Here is a 24,928-nt window from a genome sequence, read left to right as displayed (position 1 = left end):
TGCCCCACCGCCAAGCTTCCAACAACATACGCCAAACCATTTTGTTTAGTTATTTCGCCCATCGTCACTCCCAGGAACTGATGCTCCTTCCACTAGATATGAACAAAGCGTTTGATACGCTATCATGGACCTACTTACACCTGGCCGTACAACATTGGGGATTAGGAAACAACTTTTTGAAGTGGATTTCAATACAATCCACCCAGTTCCCCATACGAGGAAGAACACACCAGAGGTGCCCTCTTTCCCCTCTTCTTTTTATACTAGCGCTTGAACCCCTGGCTGCTCGTATCCGTCTTCATCCTGACATCACGGGTCTAGAACTGGCTGGGATTCTGCACAAAACCGCCCTTTTTGTAGATGATATTTTGCTATACTTGACTTCACTACACATCACTCTCCCTAACTTACAAATACTTCTGATGCACTTTGTGGAATTCTCAGGCCTGCGTGTGAATCATATGAAGTCCTTTGCAATAAATGTTTCATCATCTTCAGTGGCCCAGGCTCGCATTCAGGCTCAATTTCCTTTTTCTTTCAATAAATTTTTATTGAATAGTTTTGAATTTTAGAATATTCAAATGCAACCACTAGACTCAATTTCCTTTTCAATGGACTCTCACAATGTTGTACTTGGGGGAAGTTCTAACTCCCACTTATGATTCTCTTTACCAGGCTAATATTCCACCACAACTGTGGTCGCCCTTTTACTCAAATGAATCACGGAGGCTCCCTGGTGCTCTTTCGCTTTAGTTGCGTTCATCTTTATGGCAACAAAACAGACCATAGCTTGTGCTTAGAGGACACTAGGTCAAATCTGAGGAGGTCAAATCCAGGATCCAAAGTTTTCTTGTTAATGAAAAATTGACGGCAATATTCCTTTTGTCTACTTTCCTGCTTTTTTCTTTTATTCTTTCTGTGTCACCATTTGGTGTGATTCATAAGAGGGCCCCTTTAACCTGCATTTCAGGGGCTTTTATCATTTCTTAGGAGATTTATTTTCATTACTGGGACTAGGTACTTTTTCACAACACAAAACATCTTTTTTAAATTGTTCTAACTCACATTCACATTTCAGAATCTACAATTTGTAAGTCCCACTTCTCCTTTTGTTACTATTGTTAGCTGACGTACATCAAAGGGACCAGGTTGCATGATCTTTATCCAGAGACAAATCAGTATAATCTTTGGTTGCTACTATGTTGTCAACACAGGGTTTATGATCCCTCCATGTTTGTTTCATTGTTACTGCTATCAAATTAGTCCCTACTTTAATCATAAATTACATAAACTTGTTTCATTTGCCACACTTGTGTCATATTTTATGATTGTATTTTAAAGTCACCTTTGCAAATAAAGCTCTTCTGGTACCAGAAAAAAAGAAAAACAATCCTATTTAAAAAGTAAGAATTTACTTATGAGCCCCCCTCAAAAAAAGCAGCAACAGAAAATTTCAACAGCAGTCATAATTAATACTGTCTTGGCTAAGAACATTAAGACTGCTGCTACCAAAAAGAGAGAAAATCCTGGCTTGGAGACATATTGTACAGAGGAGCTAGTGAAAATATGTCAACACATAGGAATAACACTTATAAAAAAAATTTAAAACTATCATAAATCTTTTCTCAGATAAGAGAATGCCAATGACATTACAGGGTAAACTGTATCCATAAATGCAAAATTCCCAGGTATAAAATACAAAATGGAAAATAGTATAAAATAATTACCAAAGTTTCTCTTTCCTGATGCCAATGCATGACAGCATACATATGATATAGCTACGCCCCTATAGCCACCCACAGGACCTGTTTAAATCTATAAAAAGAAAGCAAGAACAGCCTCCCCCATCCTCCAAAAAAAAATCACATGTATGCTGCAATGTTGGCTTTAGGAAAATGTACAATATATACTGTAGCCTACCAGTGCTTACATGTAATAGCTTCATTTTTCTTTTCAGGATTTTTTTTCTTTATTTGCAGTTGTTAGTACAATGTTAGTGCTTTTTATTAGCATTGATCACTGTATTGGTGTCACTGGGGATGTCGGTGACACCAAGTCAGTTCCCCTCAGTGTCAGAGTGCCCACTGCAGTCCCACAGTCCTCCTATAAGTCGCTAATCGCCGCCATTACTAGTAAAAATATAATAAATAAAAAAAATCTCAGTATATATACCGCCATTTGTAAACGCTATAACTTTCATGCAAACCGATTAATTTACACATATTGGGATTATTTTTAGCAAAGGCATGTAGCAGAATACATTTTAGCCTACATTTATGACTAAATTAGATTTTTTTTATTTTTCTACTGGACATGTTTAATAGCAACAATTCAAAAATATTGTCTTTTTTCTCAAAATTGTTGGTCTTTTTTTCTTTATAGCGCAAAAGATTAAAAACGCACAGCCGATCAAATACCACCATAAAAAAGCTCTATTTGTGGGAAAAAGATGTAAATTTCATTTGGGTGCAGCATTGCATGAATGCGCAATTGTCAGTTAAAGTAACGCAGCGCCGAATCGCAAAAAAATGGCCTAGTCAGGAAGGGGGGTAAATCTTCTGTAGAGCAAGTGGTTAATGGCCATAAAATTATATGTTCATATCCATGTTTTATTTCAATTATTTCTAGCCTACGCCAAGTAATCAGAGATCTTAACCACATGCCGCCCAGCCACTGTATAAATACGGCGGCAGGGCTGGACAAAAGCACGGTTTAAAACATGTGTTTTGAAAACAGGTAGGGGCACACGCGAGGCACACTGCCACCCTACCTGTCCCGCCGATCACAACTGTGGATGTCAGTCGCCGGGTCACAGCCGGTCGTTACCAGCTATGTCCCGGCGATCGGCGGCAATCGCTGACAGAGAGCACAGCTGCAGTAGCTGTGCTTTCTGTCAGTTCCCTGACAGCTCCAGGACACGCTGATCGGGACAGAAGAGTTTCTCTCTCCCGATCAGCGGTGTTCCCTGCAAAACACTCCCCTCACACAGTTAACCCTTTCACTGAATAATAAATTCCTCCCCAGTGCCATTAGTACAGTCTCAGTGTTTTTTTTGCACTGATCACTGTATTGGTGTCATTGGGGATGTCAGTGACCCCAAGTCAGTACCCCCCAATGTCAGAATGTCCGCCGCAGTCCTGCCATAAGTCGCTGATCGCCGCCATTATTAGTATAAAAAAAAACTAAAAATCCCAGTATCTTTCCCGCCATTTGAAACGCTATAACTTTTACGTAAACCAATTAATTTACACGTATTGGGTTTTTTTTTTTTAGCAAATACATGTCACAGAATGAATTTTGGCAGAAATTTATGACTAAATTTGATTTTTAAATTTTTTTTTACTGGACATGTTTTATAGCAAAAAGTCCAAAATATAGTTTTTTTTCCTCAAAATTGTCAGCCTTTTTTTTTCTAGTGCAAAAAATAAAAACTGCACAGGCGATCAAATACCACCGAAAGAAAGCACAATTTGTGGGGAAAAAAAAGAATGTAAATTTCATTTATGTACCGTATTGCATGACCGCGCAATTGTCCGTTAAACTAGCGCAGCGCTGTATAGCAAAAAAAAATGGCGTAAATTGCAGTATCTATACCATAGTTTGTAGACGCTATAACTTTCACACAAAGCAATCAATATACACTTATTGGGATTTTTTTTTACCAAAAACATGTAGCAGAATACATTTTGGCCTAAATTTATAACCAACTTTGAGTTTACTATATATATATTTTTTATAGCTGAAAGTAAAAAATATCGTTTTTCTTCAAAATTTTTGGCCTTTTTTTGTTTATAGCATGAAAAATAAAAAGCGCACAGGTGATCAAATACCACCGAAAGAAAGCTCTATTTGTGTGAAAAAAAGGACGTAAATTTCGTTTGGGTGCAGCATTGCATGACCGCGCAATTATCAGTTGAATTAGTGCAGCGCCGAGTAGCAAAAAGAGGCCTGGTCATTAAGGGGGGTAAATCCTCTGGAGGTCAAGTGGTTAAAGTTTGAAAACATCTTTTTGAAGATTTACTTCTTTACAATCTGTGACATACTGTATATTCACTATGCCCTGCGGATAGGCACTGCTGTGTCCCCGAATTCACAGATTCTGCCTCCTGAACTACAGGGGTGCAGAGAGGAGGAGTTGGAGGCGGAGTCAGTACAAGAATCACTGCTTGCAAAAGAGAAGCTGCAAAGCATTCAGGGAAACCAGGAAGTTGTGGAAGATGGCCAGCAGGCAGGCAGCACTCACAACAAAGGATATTTTCCAAGTAGGTTTATATTGGATTGTAAAAAAGAACTATTTTTGTATTGCAATGCTGCTGTTATAAATGAATGTATATGCTTTGACTAGAGCTTTCCTTTATGACTAAACCTGGTACTACTTTACTTAGGCCAACACAATATGTAGCTGTTGCAAGTAATTGATGAATAAGTACAATTAGAGTTACTGCCTTGCATATCCTCACCTGAAACACCACTGTTTCCAGTAAAAAAAAAACCAAAATATTTGAGGGCAACAACGTATTTATGGCATAGTGCAGAGGTCTCCAAACTCTCTACACAAAGGGCCAGTTTACTGTCCCTCAGACCTTAGGGGGGCCGAACCGTAGCCAGAGGGAGTAGAAAATTCCCCGGCATCAGTGCTCCATCATCGATTATAAAGGGAGGGATAGTGCCCCATTGTTGATGTCAGTGAGAAGAAAAGTGCTCCATTGTTGATATCAGTGAGAAATATAGAGCCCCATTGATGGTGTCAGTAGGGGGAATGGTGCTCCATCATTGGTGGAATAGTGCCCCAAGTGCCAAATAAGTGCAAGCGAAGTGCCACATCCAGCCCCCCGGGCTGCAGTTTGGAGACCACTGGTATAGTGCATCATTTAAGGGCAATTAACAAGCAAATACACACAGAAACACAGGGAAAGATGTCCTTGACCTTTTTTTTACCACATTTACCACATTTGCCAATGCATGGGGTATCATTAAAAATTAATAGCACCCCTGCATGTCTGCTAAAGAGCAATGTGTTTGCATGTCGGGAACATGTGCACTTTTCCACACGTTCCCCAACATGCAGTAATGGGAACCAAGCCTTAGAATGGGGTGTCTCAATAATGAAAATACTTTTCAATTGTGCCCTGACTGGAAAAAGATTGATAAACACTTGATTGGGGCTACAGGCGTACATTTCTATCTTTCCGTATTTTATTATTATTATTATACAGTATTTATAAAGCGCCAATAGTTCGCTCAGCGTTGTACATTACAAAGGGGGACAGAACAGGTAAATCCCTGGGCAGGGGATCAAGTGCCTGTCACTTTAAAAGAAGCAACTAATCCAGTTTCCTACCAGAGTGCTTCTCCCCCTTACTGGCCCACGGGGTGTAGGTCTACTCACTCAGTCCTCCTCCTATGAGCTGATGGGTCAGTGGCTGCTCTCAGGCCTTCTTCTTGGTCTCTCCTTCCCTGCTGCATAGGTGGTCCTTGCTCTGGGGTCTGGTATGGTCCTGAGCTTTTCTCCTTTCCAGGTCCACTGCCTGTAGGTCAGCTCCTTCCCATCTGAGCGCCCTCCCATACATCTACTCTCCAGCCTTTCAAGTCTCCATCTTCCATCCAAACTCTCCTCCTGGTGAGCAGGCACTGTCACTCCTAAGGGCTATCCTGACCCTATGCCAAGCTACGTGTTGGAGATTGGTCAGGGTCCCTCAAGAGTGCAGACCAGCCACTTCTCACCCCCTCCCATTGCTTCTAGAATTTTCTCCATAACTCTAGAGTAGAGGGAAGTCCCAGAGAGCTGGTCTGCAGAGCCTCTCAGCTCAAACCTGAATTTGACTTCCCTCTGACTGCTACCAGAGGCTGCTACTCAGCCTCTGACTAACAGATTAACTTTAGAATCTAACTCCCCCTAGCTATCTAGGAGGGTGCTACATAAGATTTACATTGGCAGCAGTGCAGACTCTTGCACACACTCCTGGCTGCTAATGTGTTTATTTATTGAGCTGATTTTCCCACACTCCCAAAAGTACAAATACCCTGCTTGACCCCCCAATCCCCTGCCCACCCTGCCATGTATCTTGGGCTTTGCTGCCCCACCAGCGGGCTAGACATGAGCATGGAAGGTGTTGCCGGCTAGTGTGGGAGATTAGCAAACATCCATTCCCTGATCTTCCCCCTGGTGAATAAACATGGAACTTGGATTAGGTTGATACAACACGGTTAATTCCTAGCTGCTATGGCTGGGGTAGGAGCTGATTAAGCACCTTCCAGAGGTGAGAGCTGTGGATAAGGATAAGATGTGGACAAGGGGTGTAGAAGTGGGATGTGGAGGGGGGCAGAGGTAAACTGTGGAGGGGTGGTACAGAGGTGAACTGTAGATGGGGGCAAAGAGGAAAGTAGTGGAGGAAGGGAAGGGTGCAGAGGTGAGCCATGAATTATTACTTTTGGGAGGGTTGCTTGAGTTAGGGAGGGATCTTGCTTGTGAAGGAGGAAGATTTACTGGGGGACAGCAAAGGGCGGGATCTTGCTTGTGAAGGAGGAAGATTTACTGGGGGACAGCAAAGGGCGGGATCTTGCTTGTGAAGAAGGAGGAAGATTTACTGGGGGACAGCAAAGGGCGGGATCTTGCTTGTGAAGAAGGAGGAAGATTTACTGGGGGACAGCAAAGCATACAGAGTTCAGTGGTCAAGAGTATGAAGTGGGAGTTATTTACTAAAACTGGAGGATGCAAAATCTGGTCGGTTCTACACTATTTTGCATTAAGAGTTCCTATGGAACTCTTCACACTGATACGTTGCGGGCTCGGTACATTCTTTAAAATCCCGCACCTTTTTTTAAAAACTGCCCCAAAAATGCACCTCTCCATTGAAGTCAATGGAAAACGCAGAAAAAGCACATAAAAAATGCACCCACGTTGCGTTTTTGGTGCTGTGTTTGAGTCACATGTACTATAAAAAAACGCACAGTAAAAGTGGTAAAACACATATGCTTTTTTGCTCCAGATCAGTGTGAAAGTATCCTAATTGAACAAGCTGAAGTTAAAAGCTGTTTTGATTCTATGCAGATTTGTACCAGATTTTGCAAATCTCCTCCAATGCCTGACGTGGAATCCACAGTGCAGTGGTCAGGCTTTTGTAATGCACTTTTAATGTACATATCTTACTGTTCTATATTACATAATAATGGTCATTGGACCCTGAATATTTTAAGGAAGTGTTTCTGTAAAGTAGGCTCAAGTGTTAGCTTTATATCTATCTTCTATGCACAGAAAAGCATATGTTATTGAAGAGTTTCAGTTTTTACAGAAACGGTTTGTGTTACGGTACTGCGTTATTTTAACTGACAATTGCATGGTCATGCAACGCTGCACCCAAACAAAATTTACGTCCTTTTTTCCCATGAATTGAGCTTTCTTTTGGTGGTATTTGATCGCCTGTGCGTTTTTATTCTTTGCGCTATAAAAAAAAAAAAGGACTGACAAATTTGAGAAAAAAACAATATTTTGGATTTTTTGCTATAAAACATCCAGTAAAAAATAAAAAAATGTAATTTCATAATAAATTTAGGCCAAAATGTATTCTGCGACATGTGTAAATTAATTGGTTTATGTGAAAGTTATAGTGTCTACAAATGGCGGTATAGATACTGGAATTTTTATTTTATACTAATAATGGTGGCGATCAGCGACTTATGGTGGGACTGCAGTGGACATTCTGACACTGGCGGGAACTGACTTGGGGGTCACTGACATCCCCAGTGACACCAATACAGTGATCAGTGCAAAAAAAAAACCCACTGACACTGTGTTAATGGCACTGGGGAGGAAGGGGTTAACATTTGAAGGCAATCAATGGGTTAACTGTGTGAGGGGAGTGTTTCACTAGGGGGCAGGGAGTGTGTGCTTCACTGTAAGCACACTGATCAGGAAGGCTGAGCTCAGCCATCTGGATCAGTGTGCCCAAACTGACAGGGAGGATAGCTGCATTGTAAACAATGCAGCCATCCTCCCTGTCAGTGTTTGCCGGTAATCACCGGGCTCCGACAGGTAATCACCGGCCAGGACCTGGTGATTGACACCCACGGCTGCGATCGGCAGCGCGGGTAGGGCGGTCGCACGCGTCGCGTGGGCCCCCTACCCGAAATGCAAAATCATGTGTATATATACGTGATTTTGAGCAGCGGTGCCGCCCTGCCGCAGTGTAACTACTGTGGCTGGCCGGCAAGCAGTTAAAAATGATTGTGCTGAGGTTTATATGTTTCTGTTAGACTCTTGTGACACAATAATCAAAGCATGTTTTTTCATTACGTGACTGTGTATGCAGCAAGTAGTCTCAGGCTTTATTCAGAAATGCCCTTTTTAAGCCCCTTTCACTGGCAGCGCACTAAGGCCACGCTCTCTATTCATCATGGCATCCTACACGCTGCCTCATTCTTAGCCATGGGGTATCGAGGGTGCTTCAGATCTTTCAGAATCCTGGTGTCCCTGATACAGTCATACCCACTAATTTTTATTGTGTCTCTAGACACACGTGCCTGATTTCATGGCAAGATAGGAGCCCCAAGAGTGTGAACACTAGACAGTATAAAAATACCTTGCCACTGCAGCATCTGAGAAGAACAAGGGGAAGCTGCTGTGGAAACAAGAATGCTCTGGAGGTTTATATCAAACTTATGGCTGTTGTAGCAGTTGGTGTGGAAGGCAGGCCTGCTGTGAAAGGTGCTGTGGGAGGCAAAACTGCTGCGGAAGTGGCCATTAAAAGCAGGACTGCTGTGGAAGGATAAATTTGGAAATGCCCCTCAAGGTGCACTTACCATTTAAAGGAGGAGTTTTACTTTAAATCACTTTCAAAATTTATTTCCACTTTTTAGTCACAGGCAGGGGGAGGGACAAGACCTCCAAGTGTTAATTACCTTCAGCAGAAAAAAAATCAGGTCTCCTCATCCTCAGACTGGCTTTGTAACAGAGCTGTGTAAATCTCACAACTGGATGGACATAAATGCAAACCATTTGGGGGATAAAATAACTTCTATATATGTATTTCATCTGCTATTATTCTTCTTTAACCACTTGTCTACCAGGTGTAGTATATTGTAGTATAAAATTAGCATAGCAGAGAGTTCTATTGATGTGTAAAGTGGTCTTGTCATTGGCCTGCCCCAGAATGAACAGTATGTGTTTCAATATCTTCTATATATTACACACAATATACTACACCAGGGCCAGCTTTTCTGTTTTTGCACACATGGTAAAATGCATATGTTTGGCCTGAATATTAGTCAACCACCCCACACATTATATATTTTCTGAATGCAAATAAGAGAATACAATTATTATTACTCAGTATTTATATAGCGCCAACAGTTTGCTCAGCGCTGTACATTACAATGGGAGACAATACACGAGACAGTACAGTAACAGTACAATGAAATACACGAGGGGTTCGAGGGCCCTGCTCCTTGGAGTTTACAATCTAGGAGGGAGGGGAGAGTGGTACAGGAGGAAATAGCTGTGGGGGATGGAGTGGTGGGGAGAGCGGAGGAGATCAGCGGTTAGGTGAGGGAGGGGTAGGCTTCTCTGAAGAGGTGGGTTTTCAGGGTGCGCCTAAAGGTGAGGAGGGTAGGTGACAGTCTGATGGATTGGGGTAGTGAGTTCCAGAGGATGGGGGAAGCCCTGGAGAAGTCCTGGAGACGGGCATGGGAGGAGGAGACCAGGGAACTGGAGAGTAGGAGGTCTTGTGAGGAGCAGAGAGTGCGTTTTGGGTGGTAGATGGATATCAGGTCGGTGGCGGGTGCAATTTTTTATGTCACATGATATTAATGCACATTTATCAAACACAATTTTTAGTAAGAAATACACTAAGACTCATTTTGGTGCACTCAAATACAATTTTATTATCCAATTTTGTGGATGAGAATGAAACATGTTTGCATTGAGTAAATAGATACCCAAGCAGCCTGGGTCTGTAAGAGGGACAGTGGGGCCTGGGACACGTGGCGGAAGCAGCTTGGTGGTGGGGTGGGGGCAGTACCTTTGGTGGGCTGTGGAAGTATAATACTTCTACATGAAAGCCCATTGGATGCTCTCCAATTTTAAACTCACTGTGTTTAAAATTCCTGTCTACCAGCAGCCATTTAAAAACAGAGCTGGTAGAAAAGGGGGTTAAATTGGAATTCCGGCTACACACCTAGCTAGCCTTAAAGTGGTTCTAAAGTCTGGAAATTTTTTACCTTAATGCATTCCCTGCATTAAGGTAAAAAAGTTGCTGTATTTGTATTGCCCCCCCAACCCCACCCCTTGCATACTTACCTGAGCCTGATCTCGATCCAGTGCTGTGCCCGTCTTCAGCACCCCCCTCATCTGTAGCAACCCCCCTCCTACAGTAAAATCCTGAGAGCAAGGTGAGGCACTGAGCCACCTGTGTGTCAATAGACTCACACAGCCTGACTTGGGAGTGAGCTTGCAGGTGTGTCCCCATAGGAAGCGGCTTCCTATAGTGGTGCACCAAGAAGAGGAGGAGCCCAGTGCACCGGCAGGGGACTCAAGAAGAGGAGGTTTGGGTCAGCTCTGTGCAATCCATTGCACAGAGCAGGTAAGTAAAACATGTTTCATATTTTAATTTTAAAAAAAGCTCTACAAGGCTAGAAAGACTTTTTGGGTATATAGCCAGAATTCCTCTTTAAATTAGAAGCCAATCCACTTACAGGTTTTATTGGCAAAGCTTAATTGAACAAGCTGAAGTTAGAAGCTGATTGGCTGCCATGCACAACTGCACCAGGTTTTGCACTCTCCAGTTTTAGTAAAGCAACCCCATTTTGTGCCTATGCTGTGAATACAAAGACAATTGGTTGAGTAGTTAAACAACAGATAGTGGGCAGGGCTGACACCACCACTCATTGTTAGGAGACAACACTGAATTAAAAGCCAAGTTTGTTTCTGGCAGATAAACAGGTATTTGTACTTGCCAAGTCTTTCAAGAGATAAAAACTGGGCTACTTGGCATGTATTTCAGACATGTACTGGATATGTTTTTTCTTTTGCTACCTTGACATATGCTTTAAGCAAAGGTGCATTTTAAGATATCATTTACATGCGGATAATCAAATATAAAAAGAACCTTTACCATAGAGCATTAAATATCTATTTTATTACTTTTTTAACAAGATAATCTAGGGTTTCATAGATTCCATTTCTCTCCAATTCCGAGTACATGCCAGCAACAAACTGTGCCATCATGTTCTGGATTAAGTGACACCAAGTTGTCCATACACCTCAGAATGCTGCTAATCCTGTCAAGAATAGACATGTAACTAGGATGAGCCGTCACAAGAAATCCAACACGCCATGACATGGAAGGCTCGGTTTCCTTCACCCGAATGCAAGTTCAAAACTTAAAAAATAAAGTCTGTATCTAGCTATTTTGGTCAGAAATATATAAAGATTTTGAAGTCATACATTTCATTTTACTTATGACACAGTCTGTTTACTGGCACCTACAGTATAATTAAATAATTTACTGAAATCAAATGTCCGTGATTAAAGAAAATCAATGTTGGGAATAAGTATTGTAGATTTTCTTTTTTGAATGTCCTTATGAACATATTTGTTGTATTTTTATCAAATTAATTTAATGTCTAATGACTTACTGACCAGGAAGAGGTACTTACTGACTAGCTAAATTGTTTCAGATTACAGGCTCAAAACTCAGAAAAGACAGAGGATGAGCATGATGGCCAAGTACAGTGGGGCAAAAAAGTATTTAGTCAGCCACCAATTGTGCAAGTTCTCCCACTTAAAAAGATGAGAGAGGCCTGTAATTGGCATCATAGGTAGACCTCAACTATGAGAGACAAAATGAGAAAAAAAATCCAATCACATTTGGCTGATTTGGAAAGAATTTATTTGCAACTTATGGTGGAAAATAAGTATTTGGTCAATATCAAAAGTTCATCTCAATACTTTGTTATATATCCTTTGTTGGCAATGACAGAGGTCAAACGTTTCCTGTAAGTCTTCACAAGGTTGGCACACACTGTTGCTGGTATGTTGGCCCATTCCTCCATGCAGATCTCCTCTAGAGCAGTGATGTTTTGGGACTTTCAACTCCCTCCAAAGGTTTTCTATGGGGTTGAGATCTGGAGACTGGCTAGGCCACTCCAGGACCTTGAAATGCTTCTTACGAAGCCACTCCTTTGTTGCCCGGGCGGTATGTTTGGGATCATTGCCATGTTGGATCATCCAAATGCTCTCTAGCAAACCTCAGACGGGCCCGGACATGTACTGGCTTAAGCAGAGGGACACGTCTGGCACTGCAGGATCTGAGTCCCTGGCGGCGTAGTGTGTTACTGATGGTAGCCTTTGTTGCGTTGGTCTCAGCTCTCTGCAGGTCATTCACTAGGCCCCCCGTGTAGTCCTGGTATTTTTGCTCACCGTTCTTGAGATCATTTTGACCCCACGGGGTGAGATCTTGCGTGGAGCCCCAGATTGCGGGAGATTATCAGTGGTCTTGTATGTCTTCCATTTTCTAATTATTGCTCCCACAGTTGATTTGTTCATACCAAGCTGCTTGCCTATTGCAGATTCAGTCTTCCCAGCCTGGTGCAAGTCTGCAATTTTGTTTCTGGTGTCCTTCGACAGCTCTTTGATCTTCACCATAGTGGAGTTTGGAGTGTGACTGTTTGAGGTTGTGGACAGGTGTCTTTTATACTGATAACAAGTTCAAACAGGTTCCATTGATACAGGTAATGAGTGCAGGACAGAGGAGCCTCTTAAAGAAGAAGGTACAGGTCTGTGAGAGCCAGAAATCTTGCTTGTTTGTAGGTGACCAAATACTTATTTTCCACCATAATTTGCAAATAAATTCTTTCCAAATCAGGCAATGTGATTGTCTGGATTTTTTTTCTCATTTTGTCTCTCATTATTATTATTATTATTATTATACAGTATTTATAAAGCGCCAATAGTTCGCTCAGCGCTGTACATTATAAAGGGGGACAGAACATGTGACAGAACAATACCAATACAATGCAAAACATGAGGGGATCGAGGGCCCTGCTCTTTCAAGCTTACAATCTAGGAGGGAGGGGATGGTGGCACAGGAGGAGATAGCTGTGGGGGATGGAGTGGTAGGAAGAGTGGAGGAGGTCGGCAAGTTAGCAGGGGGCGGGGTAGGCTTCCCTGAAGAGATGGGTTTTCAGGGTGCGCCTAAAGGAGAGGAGAGTAGGTGATAATCTGATGGGTTGGGGCAGGGAGTTCCAGAGGATGGGTGACACCCTGGAGAAGTCCTGGAGGCGGGCATGGGAGGAGGAGACCAGGGAACTAGAGAGAAGGAGGTCTTGTGAGGAGCGGAGTGTGCGTGTTGGGCGGTACTTGGATATTAGGTCAGAGATGTAGTTCGGGGCAGTATGGTGGACAGCTTTGTACGTCAGTGTTAGGATTTTGAATTTGATCCGTTGTGCAATCGGAAGCCAGTGGAGGGATTGGCAGAGGGGGGTGGCGGAGATGGAGCTGTTGGAAAGGTGAATGAGTCTGGCAGCCGTATTCAGGATGGACTGAAGCGGGGATAGCCAGCGGCGAGGCAGGCCAGTGAGGAGGGAGTTGCAGTAGTCGAGTCGTGATATGATGAGGGAGTGGATGAGCTGTTTAGTGGTTTCTGGAGTTAGGAACGTGCGGATTTTGGCGATGTTGCGGAGGTAGAGTCTGCACGAGTTTGTTAAAGAGTGGACTTGGGGCTGGAAGGATAGGTTGGAGTCCAAAATGACACCAAGTACTCTGGCCTGCGGGGCGGGTTTGATGGTGGCATTGTTGGACATGATGGAGAAGTCAATGGGGGGTGGTGTCCGGGCTGGAGGGAAGACAAGAAACTCGGTTTTGGAGAGGTTCAGTTTAAGAAAGTGGAGCGACATCCAGTCTGATATGTCGCTCAACAGATGTGTGATTCGGGCGGAGACCGAGGGGGTGAGGTGGGGGGTTGAGAGATAGATTTGTGTGTCGTCGGCATAGAGGTGGTAGTTGAAGCCGTGAGAGTGTATGAGTTGGCCAAGGGAGGAGGTGTAGATGGAGAAGAGAAGGGGCCCGAGGACAGAGCCTTGAGGGACCCCAACAGAGAGGGGGAGTGAGAAGGAGGTGGTGGCATTATAGGTAACGCTGAAAGAGCGTTGTGACAGGTAGGATGAGAGCCAGGAAAGAGCAGAATCTCTGAGGCCGAGGGAGTGTAGTTTTTTTTGAGGAGGGGGTGGTCGACTGTGTCGAAGGCCGCAGAGAGGTCAAGGAGTAGGAGCACTGAATAGTGGCCATTAGCTTTGGCATAGGTAGACCTCATAGTTGAGGTCTACCTATGATGCCAATTACAGGCCTCTCTCATCTTTTTAAGTGGGAGAACTTGCACAATTGGTGGCTGACTAAATACTTTTTTGCCCCACTTTACATAGCATTTGCAGAGGCAGTGATCAGCAACTGCTGCCAAGGTGTCTCATTCAGCACAGGTTTCCAATATTCCTTGTACACTTTCCAAAATTAGTTTATGGTACGATTATTTCTATTTGTAATTATGCTTTCACTAGCCAGACCTCAACCCCATGCTACCACAGCCTTGTTAGAAAGAGAATAAACAGGTGGTTTTGTAATACTTAAAAAGAAAACAAAGTGCAGCGCTAAAATATTGCAAATTAATACTTCCAATCCATAAACCAGCTGAACATATTATAAAAGTTAAAATCACAGTATGTAAAATAAATGTGTAAAACAGTGACAATCTGTGGTAGGTGATGGTAACGGGAGATATAAGTGACTTCAATGTTCCAGGTGGCGAGGTGATAAAATAGCTAAAATACGCACTCACCAGATGCGTATCCTATATACGCATATAATCAATAACCAGAGGTCCCCCTCAGGGATGGGATGGATGAGCTGAACCGCTTATAACGGACTCTCCCTCTTGGTATTGGTCTGGTCAGTAGTCGTCTCTCTTGGGGAATCACCGAGTACCACCGTGGAAGCCTCTCAGATATAGAGCCAGGTGGGTCACCTTGGATCTGGCGTTCTCCTCAGGTGGTGGTAGGTTGGTGTCAGCAATATAGGGATATCTCCTGTGCCAAGGGGTGTGGGCTCTAGGAATGAATTGTTGACTCTTTGGGGAGTCAACAAAAATAATAGCTCATAGTGTAGTATTTTGATAAAAGCGATTTATTAATCCACGTGGGTAAATGGTAAACTCAAGGTATGTAAATAAATAAAAGTAAAAGTACACTGACCGTAAAATAAATTAAAGGGGGCCACCGGACCTATAACAGGAGCCTGGTGGCAGGATGTCACGGCGTTATGGCTCCTTGTACGCGTTTTGTGCAATTGCACTTCCTCAGCAAGGGGGTTTTGTAAGGTGATGGGAAAAGAGGTAAAGTTAAGTAAAGTTTGCTTCAAATGTCTACTCCAATGTTGGAAAATTTAAAGTATCTGTCAGGCATGGACTTGCCAGTAATGGTGGGACTCACCTGCCTTGTGGGCTGCAGTACCAGGGCTGGCCAGCGGGTGCTCCCAGCAATCAGAGACTCAACCCTGCAGCCAGCCAAACACCTGAAGTTGATCATGCAGGTGTATTTAAGGGATGGCCAGACCTGCAGTCTCTGCCTTGGTGTGTGTTTTTCCTGGGTCCTGTATCCTGTTCCTGTTCCTGTCTCTGTCTGATTCGTTGCTGACCCTGCCTGATCCGGACCTCTGCTGACTTCTCCTGTTTTATCCCTGGCTTGTGACCCCGACCATTCTCTGCCTGACCCCCTGTACCTACCTGCCCGATTGTTATTGACCCGGCCTGCCTGACGACGCTTGCATTGTATGTACTGTTATCTGTGGGTGGTTTGGTTTGGTTCGTTTGCACTGTGTTATGTTTTAGTATTGCACTGCGTTTATGTTTGTATTGTTAGTCTTTAATAAATTATATTGTTTATAACTTATCTGAAGCCTGCGTTTCCCTGCGTCAGTCACATACATCTGGTCACACCCCGGAGCCCTGACAGTATCAATATACCAATATTGGTGTTTTAGTTCTTGGGAGATGCTGGAGAATTAAACCAAACCACCTGTTTTTTTTAGTATTTATTTTGTGTTTTTCTTATATCTTTTAGGGACTCTTGGTGGTCTAAGCCCCTGGATCTTTTGGTGGGCTTACACTCCTCCTGCTTGATTTTTTTTAGTTATTTTATGTTATGGAAATTGTGAGTGGAGTAGTTGCTACATACAAGGTGGGTGGCAACACCCAAGACTTCTAGACTGAGAGAGGAATATATAGAACACACTGTAGAAGAATGCTTAACAAATAAGCCAAGATTGGCAGAATCAAACAAGCTTTACCTATAATTAAAGTTTTTTTTTTTGAATGGAGTGTGCACATGACTTTTGCATAGGTTTGTACACTTTAATAAATTACCTGGAATCACTTTGTTCTACAAATCTCAATCAAAAAGATTAATTAAAGAATGTCTGGAGATTAAAAATAAGATATACTGATATGAGCATGTTTAGATATTGAATGGGCCAAACAGGAAAATTTACTAGAGATGCAACATATCAACTCAAATTACAAAAACGAAACCATGTAAAGCTACAACATATTTAATATACTACTGAAAACATAAGTGATATTATACTTTCAACAACACCAGCTACACGGCTAAATACATTGTTAAATCATATATAGAAGAACTATTTGAGGATCTGTAGTTCTTTGGATTCTGTGTCATTGTCCCATCTCTTCTCTGCTCTTCACATTGCTTCCCAAAACTCTACTAGGTACCTCTTCCTCACAGCCATCAGCTTACAAGGTAGGCACATCTACTGCAAGCTTGATTTCAATTTTCAGATGGCATGTGATAGATCAAACTAATAAATATTTCAGCTCCTAACCAGATGCAAGCATCTTTTAGATGCATTTTAAATTTGATTTTACTTGTGCAAGAAAAATCAGGTATTACAAAAAAAATGTATCAACAGAAAATACTTTTTTCCAGTGCACCTAAAGCTGACGACTTATGTAAACATGATCTACAACAATTTGTGACTGCATGAAAGCATTCAGCAACATGCAGGAAAACACGCCTAATAAAAAGTGAAAAAAAAAATCATATATATATATATATATATATATATATATATATATACATATACATATATACACACATATATATATATATATATATATATATATATATGTATATATACATACACACAGTATATATTGTATATACACACAGTATATACAATACAATACTGCTCAAAATAATTAAACGAATCAGAGTATAGCATCAGGTCAATTAAACTCCTGGGATATTGATCTGGTCAGTTAAGTAGCAGAGGGGTTTTTTAATCAGTTTCAGCTGCTTTGGTGTTAATGAAATCAGCAACAGGTGCACTAGATGGGCAACAATGAGATGACCCCCAAAATGGGAATGGTTTTACTGGTGGAGGCCACTGACATGTTTTCCTCTACTCATCTTTTCCGAATATTTTTCACTAGTTTTGCATTTGGCTAGGGTCAGTGTCGCCACTGGCAGCATGGGGTGATACCTGGACCCTACAGGATTGCACAGGCAGTCCAACTCCTCAAGGATTGCACATCAGTACGTGCCATTGCCAGAAGGATTGCTGTGTCTCCCAGCACAGTCTCAAGAGCATGGAGGAGATTCCAGGAGAGAGGGAATTACTCTAGCAGAGCTGGACAGGGCCATAGAAGGTCTTTAACCCTTCAGCAGAACTGGTATCTGCTCCTTTGTGCAAGGAGGAACAGGATGAGCAGTGCCAGTGCCCTACAAAATGACCTCCAGCAGGCCACTGGTGTAAATGTCTCTGACCAAACAATCAGAAACAGATTTCATGAGGGTGGCCTGAGGGCCCAATGACCTCTAGTGGGCTCTGTCCTAACTGCCTGGCACCATAGAGCTCGACTGGCATTTGCCATTGAACACCAGAATTGGCAGGTCCACCACTGGCACCCATTGCTTTTCACAGATGAGAGAAAAATGAAAGTGAGCCAGATGATACTGAGCTAACATTCTTATTAATGATACAAAAAAACAAGACCAAAGAGTCAAGAGAACCCCATGGGACTTTGAAGGCAGAAAAGTATAAAACATACAGTATGTTAAAAGACCAAATGTCAGTCTTTATTTATAACAACAATAGTCACATGGCTGGTAAAAATTGATAAAACAAAGTGTGGTACACCAACTAGATTGAGGAAGGAACTTCATTCCAAAACATGTTGGGAGTTGTGGGAAGACTACACCACTGCCAATCAAGGCATGTATCCACATTGGTGTATCTGTAATCCATTTGGGAATATGTTGGTCAATCTAGTTGGCATACCACACTTTGTTTTAACAATTTTTACCGGCCATGTTGCTATTGTTATCATAAATAAAGATTGACAATTGGTCTTTTAACATATTGTATGCTTCGTACCTTTCTGCCTTCAAAGTCCAACGGTGTTCTCTTGACTCTTTGATCTTGTTTTTGTTTGTTTCACAGATGAGAGCAGGTTCACCCTGAGCACATGTGACAGACGTGAAAAGTTCTGGAGAAGCTGTAGAGAACGTTATACTGCTTGTAAAATCGTTCAGCATGACTGTTTTGGTGGTGGATCAGTGATGGTCTGGGGTGGCATATCCATGGAGGGACACACAGACCTCTACAGGCTAGACAATGGCACCCTGTCTTTAGGTATCGGAATGAAATCCTTGGACCCATTGTCAGACCCTACGCTGGTTCAGTGGGTCCTGGGTTCCTCCTGGTGCGTGACAATGCACAGCCACATGTGGTGAGAGTATGCAGGCAGTTCCTGGAGGATGAAGGAATTGATAACATTGAATGGCCCCCATGCTTGCCTGACCTTGATCCAATGGAACACCTCTGGGATATTATGTTTTGGTCCAACTGACGCCGCCAGGCTGCACCTCAGACTGTCCAGGAGCTTAGCGATGCCCTGGTCCAGATCTGGGAGGAAACACCCCAGGACACCATCCGTCGTCTCATTAGGAGCATGCCCTGACATTGTCAGGCATGCATGCAAGCACATGGGGGCCATACAAACTACTGAGTACCATTTTAAGATGCTGCAATGAAATTTCAGCAAAATTGACTAGCCTGCTGTATCATTTTTTCACTTTGATCTTCAGGGTGTCTTTGAATTCAGTCCTCTGTAGGTTTATAATTTTCATTTCCATCAAATGATGGGGCATCCTTACGTTCCTAACACATTACCCAGTCCATATCAGTATAGATATCTAGCAGGATATATATTGATATCAGGGGCGGACTGACAATTCTATATTTTTCCCCATTGAGATCTGATGTGTTTTCAAAATGTCCCTTTTTTTGAGCAGTGCGTATATACTGTATATATGTGTATGTGTGTGTGTGTGTGTATATATATATATATATATATAGAAGCACATTGCTAAGCGGTTAGCACTTCTGCCTGGCAGCTGTAGGGTCGTTGGTTTGAATCCCAACCAGGGCTATATCTGCATGCAGTTTGCATGTTCTCCCTGTGCCTGCATGTATATGTGAATATGAGTTAGGGACCTTAGATTGTACGCCCCTTGAGGGCAGGAACTGATATGAATGTATAATACATATGTAAAGCGCTGCCTAATGTGATGGTGCTGTATAAGTACCTGAAATAATATATATATATTTATATATCTTCAAGGAATAATTCGGCATGTTTACATACTTGTCTTGAATAGTTCTTTCAGCATTTCAGTACCCATGAATTGTGTAGTGCCCCTTTTATGTGTACATGACTGGTGATGGCGAAATGTAGGTGGTGTCACGTTAAGTCATGCTGACACTCATGGTATGCACATAGCAGAAGTGAGAAGAAGATATGAGAGCTTGATTGAGATCTGGATATAAATAGTCTGTCTTACAGCACAACTCACATACTCGCGGCTGGCATTTACTTCAGTGTCATATGCCCACTGCCAGACAGACCTTAAGCCTTGTATTTCACTTAAGGTTCCACAGGACTGACCCTGCTCCAGAGGGACAGATAAATTATATAAACATACTAAAGAAAATCATTGATACTTTCCTACAACTTCACAAGAGTATGGTTGCTCAATCCACCAAATATTGTTATTTTGCTTTTGAATAGATGCCACTAGGTTCAGTCATCTATCTCACTCTATCTGGTACAGTTAGGAGAAAAAAGCTCTGATGTCAGCTCCATCCACTTTATGCAGTTAAAGTGTTACTAAACCCACAATAGTAAAATCAGTCTGAATATGCAGTAAAGCATGCTTGTTATACTCACTGTAGAACCTAAGAGATTATTCCTCCGCAATTTATAAAAAAGGCTGTTTGATCCTGTCTTCTCGGATCCTCCCCTTCTACTGTCCTCAATCCATCTGCTGATAGTACAGAGCTCTAGGAGTCACTCTGCACATGCTCATTTTGGTGTGTATTGCTAGAGAGTTTTTTTTCCTTTGGGAGGGTACATGCGATCAGCAGAGGGCCAATCAGCGCTGTACAGACAGAGGGTCAGGGGGTTATGCAACCTCATAGGACAGTCAGAGCAGAATGAAAGCTCCTCCTGCAAGATTAACCAGTGCTCAGCTGAACACTGATAGAAGTCACAAGGTTGCTATATACTGCTGATGAGAAAAGGTATTTAGCAGTTTATATGTGCTACAATAATTGCATCTCCATGTTCTGTGTGCTGTGGGAGACCAGATATAATGAATGCAGGGTCATGGGTTTCGGAGCACTTTTGTAGCACCCTCCTAGTGCAGCTAGGGGGAGCTAGACCCTAATGGTTAGTCAGCAGCTGGTTAGCAGCTCAGGTGTGAAAGCCAGAGGGGTCAAATTGTGGTCAGTGCTGAGAGACTCTGCAGGCCAGCCCATATGGAATTTCCTCCTGCTCTGAGGCTTTTGGAAGAGGGCCTTGGAGGCAGTGGGTGGATCTGAGGAGTGGCTTGCTGCACCCTCGAGGGATTTCTGCCAATCCCCAACAGAAGGCTTGGCAAGGGGCTGGGACTCCCTTAAAAGTGTAAGAGCCTGTTCAGTAGCAGGAGTGTGGAGTGGAGGAGTCAGGTGGAATAAGGAGTAGGAAGAAGATGTGAGGCTGGAGGAGGAAGGCTGCCAGGAGGCCTAGTGGGATAAGGACTGCCTGCGAACCTGGACCTGGAGAGGAGGAAAACTTGGGACTTACTGATCCCCTCTGAGAGAGGATCATTTGTATGGCAGGGATGGAGCAGCCTAGCTGATAGGACTGGTAGCAGCAGCCAACCCGCAAGCAGTACAGGAGAGGATCTGAGTAGGTACACCTGTACCCCCTGAGCAGATAGGTGAAGGAGCACTCTAGTGGGAAAAGAGATTAGCCCCCTACTAGTGACTGTTCACCATTTAAAGGGACAGGAGCCAGATCCCCTGTTCAGGAAGAAAGTCTCCAGATTGCTGCGTGAAGAGGAGTTCATCTAGGGTCTGGAGTGGTACATCTAGGAGATGCTGGCTAGCACTCCAACAGAGACTGCATCAGAGAAGAGAAGCTTGTGAATAGTATACCCCCCTTACCCTAACCAAGTTCTAATCCCCTCAATAACTCCCCTCAAGGACTGATTTTTGTCTCCGAATGAAAGCTTGTGCGGAAAATGCTGAATGAGTGGCTCTGCAGGACTGTAGGGGGATCCAAATTCATCAGCAATCCCTAAGGGGGTAGTAGTACACGTGGGGGCTCCTAAATCCGGGATTCACCTATAGTAACCTGCTGACGTCACCCCAAGCAATGAACAAGCCAGAAGAAAAAAAGTGTCACAGAACCAAGTAAATCATGCCAGGCCTATTAAAAGGTCTTTCTGCTGTTCCCCAGGTGGCTACCAACAAAGACTGTGCCTTGTATGTGGTGCTCAACTCATGTGAAATGACTGATATACTTGCTGTCCTGTCCACTGTCACCCAGAGCAACCTGGGCAGCTCATCAGTACACAGTCATCCTTCGGCTGCTCTATAGGTATCCACCAACAAGGTTATGTGACTGCAAAGGACAGTAAAGTGCTCACTGTTAATGTATGAGATGTTGCCCTGGAGCAACCGTGACAGCTCATTGCTGCAAATCAGTGTGTGTGCTGCTGTACAAGTGGCGACAACATATGACTCTGCTTTAACAGTAATCTGCCTCTCTGTTATGACCGATGGATTACAAATACACTGCTCAAAAAAAGTAAAGGAACACTCTTTGAAAACACATCAGATCTCAATGGGGAAAAATATCTAGCTGGATATCAATACTGATATGGACTGGGTAATGTTTTAGGAACGTAAGGATGCTCCATCATTTGATGGAAATTAAAATTATTAACCTACGGAGAACTGAATTCAAAGACACCCTGAAAATCAAAGTGAAAAAATTATGCAGCAGGTTAGTCCATTTTGCTGAAATTTCATTGTAGCAACTCAAAATGCTATTTAGTAGTTTGTATGGCCCCCACGTGCTTGTATGCATGCCTGACAATGTCAGGGCATGCTCCTAATGAGACGACAGATGGCATCCTGGGGATTTCCTTCCAGATCTGGACCAGGGCATCACTGAGCTCCTGGACAGTCTGAGGGGAAACCTGGCGGCGTCAGATGGACCGAAACATGATATACCAAAGGTGTTCTATTGGATTTAGGTCAGGCGAGCGTGGGGGCCATTCAATGATATCAATTCCTTCATACTCCAGGAATTGCATGCATATTCTGGCCACATGAGGCTGTACATTGTAATGCACCAGGAGGAACCCAGGACCCACTGAACCAGAGTAGGGTCTGACAATGGGTTCAAGGATTTCATCCCAATACCGAATGGCAATCAGGGTGCCATTGTCTAGCCTGTAGAGGTCTGTGTGTCCCTCCATGGATATGCCTCCCCAGACCATAACTGACCCACCACCAAAATGGTCATGCTGAACGATGTTACAGGCAACATAACATTCTCCACAGTTTTTCCAGACCCTTTCACGTCTGTCACATGTGCTCAGAGTGAACCTGCTCTCATCTGTGAAAAGCACAGGGCACAGTGGCAGATCTGTCAATTCTGGTGTTCAATGGCAAATGCCAACTGAGCTCTATGGTGTCGGGCAGTGAGCACAGGGCCCACTAGGGGATGTCGGGCCCTCAGGCCACCCTCATGAAGTCTGTTTCTGATTGTTTGGTCAGAGACATTCACACCAGTGGACTGCTGGAGGTCATTTTGTAAGGCCCTGGCACTGTTCATATGGTTCCACCTTGCAAAAGGAGCAGATACCAATCCTGATGATGGGTTAAAGACCTTCTACAGCCCTGTCCAGCTCTCCTAAAGTAACTGCCTGTCTCCTGGAATCGTCTCTATGCTCTGGAGACTGTGCAGGGACATACAGAAAACCATTTGGCAATGGCACGTATTGATGTGCCATCCTGATTGAGTTGGACTGCCTGTTCAACGTCTGTAGGGTCCAAGTATCGCCTCATGCTACCAGTAGTGACACTGACTCTAGCCAAATGCAAAAATAGTGAAAAACAGTCAGAAATGATGAGTAGGGAAAAAAATGTCAGTGGCCTCCACCTGTAAAAACAATCCTGTTTTGGGGGTCATCTCATTGTTGCCCATCTAGAGCATCTGTTGTTAATTTCATTAACACCAAAGCAGCTGAAACTGATTAACAACCCCCTCTGCTACTTAAGTGACCAAATCAATATCTCAGAAGTTTAATTGACTTGATGAAATACTCTGATTAAAAAGTGTTCCTTTAATTTTTTTGAGCAGTGTACTTTATTGTCTTATGATGATTTAACTTGGTAATTCTGATGGTGACCTTGCATTCAGCAAGGGGTGTACTCCATACCCTGGTGATATCCTTAACAGCAACAGCATTGTTCCCAGCCTTCGCTTTACAAGTGCTATCCAGTGAACCGTTTGTGATCTGCCAGCAGGATACAGCCATCATGGTATTTGCAGTCCATCTTAAGTTAGCACTCCAGGGGGTTAATTCCTTGGCAGTCTGGCTGGCGCCAAGAGATCAGGAGAAGAAGCGTGGCCACGCCCACCAGCACACCCAATTTTATGCCCAAATATCTGTCCTTAAAACCACCCACTACACCCACCACGTGGAGGAAGAGCATGAGTGGAGAAAGATGTAGGGCATCTTGCTGGTTTACACCAGACCTTATCGACCTAAACTTATCCTGGTGGACACGGGAGTCCGCCTTGAGCATCGCGGCTGCTTTGTTCTGGGAATAATCAAGGACACTGAGAGGTTGTGCCTGGTTTGTCCTGAGTGCAGGAGGGCAACTGCCCTGGTTGCAGCTTGGAAATTGTAGGCAATAAAACGCTCAACTTTAAGAAAGCTAATTTTCCAAGGCTGAGAGCTGCTCTTAGACTAGGAGGGAATATTGGCATCAACTAACACAACACAGAAATGGGAGTTCTTCAAAAAGACTGTATGTGAACACTGCAAAATATATTCCCATGGGCAACAAGTTTAAAAGGCTAAAAATCAAACCTATGTGGCTTACGGCCAAAGTTAAAAAAAAGCTATAAATAATAAGAAAATAATATAACAGAATATGTAAAAAGGAAATCAAGGCTGCAAAAATGGAAAACAAACGACAGATTGCAAAAGATAGCAGGACAAACCCCACAAAATTTTTTAAATATATTAATAGTAAAAAGGTCAGGACCAAGCATGTAGACCCTTTACAAAATAATCTAGAGTGGGTGACTGGGGACAAAGAGAAGGCAGAGACTGGGCAAGTTCAGGTGAGTCATGCACCATGTGCAATGAATGTATATACTGAGTCCCAGTGAAACATGTTGTCCTGTATCACTGCACACCTCGACTGTGAACTGTAGCATTTAGGAGGGACACCACTGACCCTATGCCCACTCCACCAGTCCGGTGTACCTCTGCCACCTCTCTCCCAGTGACAGAATGG

At 43.2% G+C, this 24,928-nt stretch overlaps 1 protein-coding gene across 1 annotated transcript in view; it reads right to left on the bottom strand.

Moving 5' to 3' along the window:
• The window catches only part of KCNA7 (potassium voltage-gated channel subfamily A member 7), a 129,580-nt gene that overhangs the window by 30,985 nt on the left and 73,667 nt on the right, over positions 1 to 24,928 (bottom strand). The window lies entirely within an intron of this gene.

This window comes from Staurois parvus, unplaced genomic scaffold (assembly GCF_062004578.1).
Source record: "Staurois parvus isolate SC_StPar_1 unplaced genomic scaffold, SC_StPar_1.0 ptg000279l, whole genome shotgun sequence".
NCBI lineage: Eukaryota > Metazoa > Chordata > Amphibia > Anura > Ranidae > Staurois > Staurois parvus.
The sequence above is the reverse complement of the archived record's forward strand: the minus strand, read 5'-3'. Positions and strand labels throughout refer to the sequence as shown.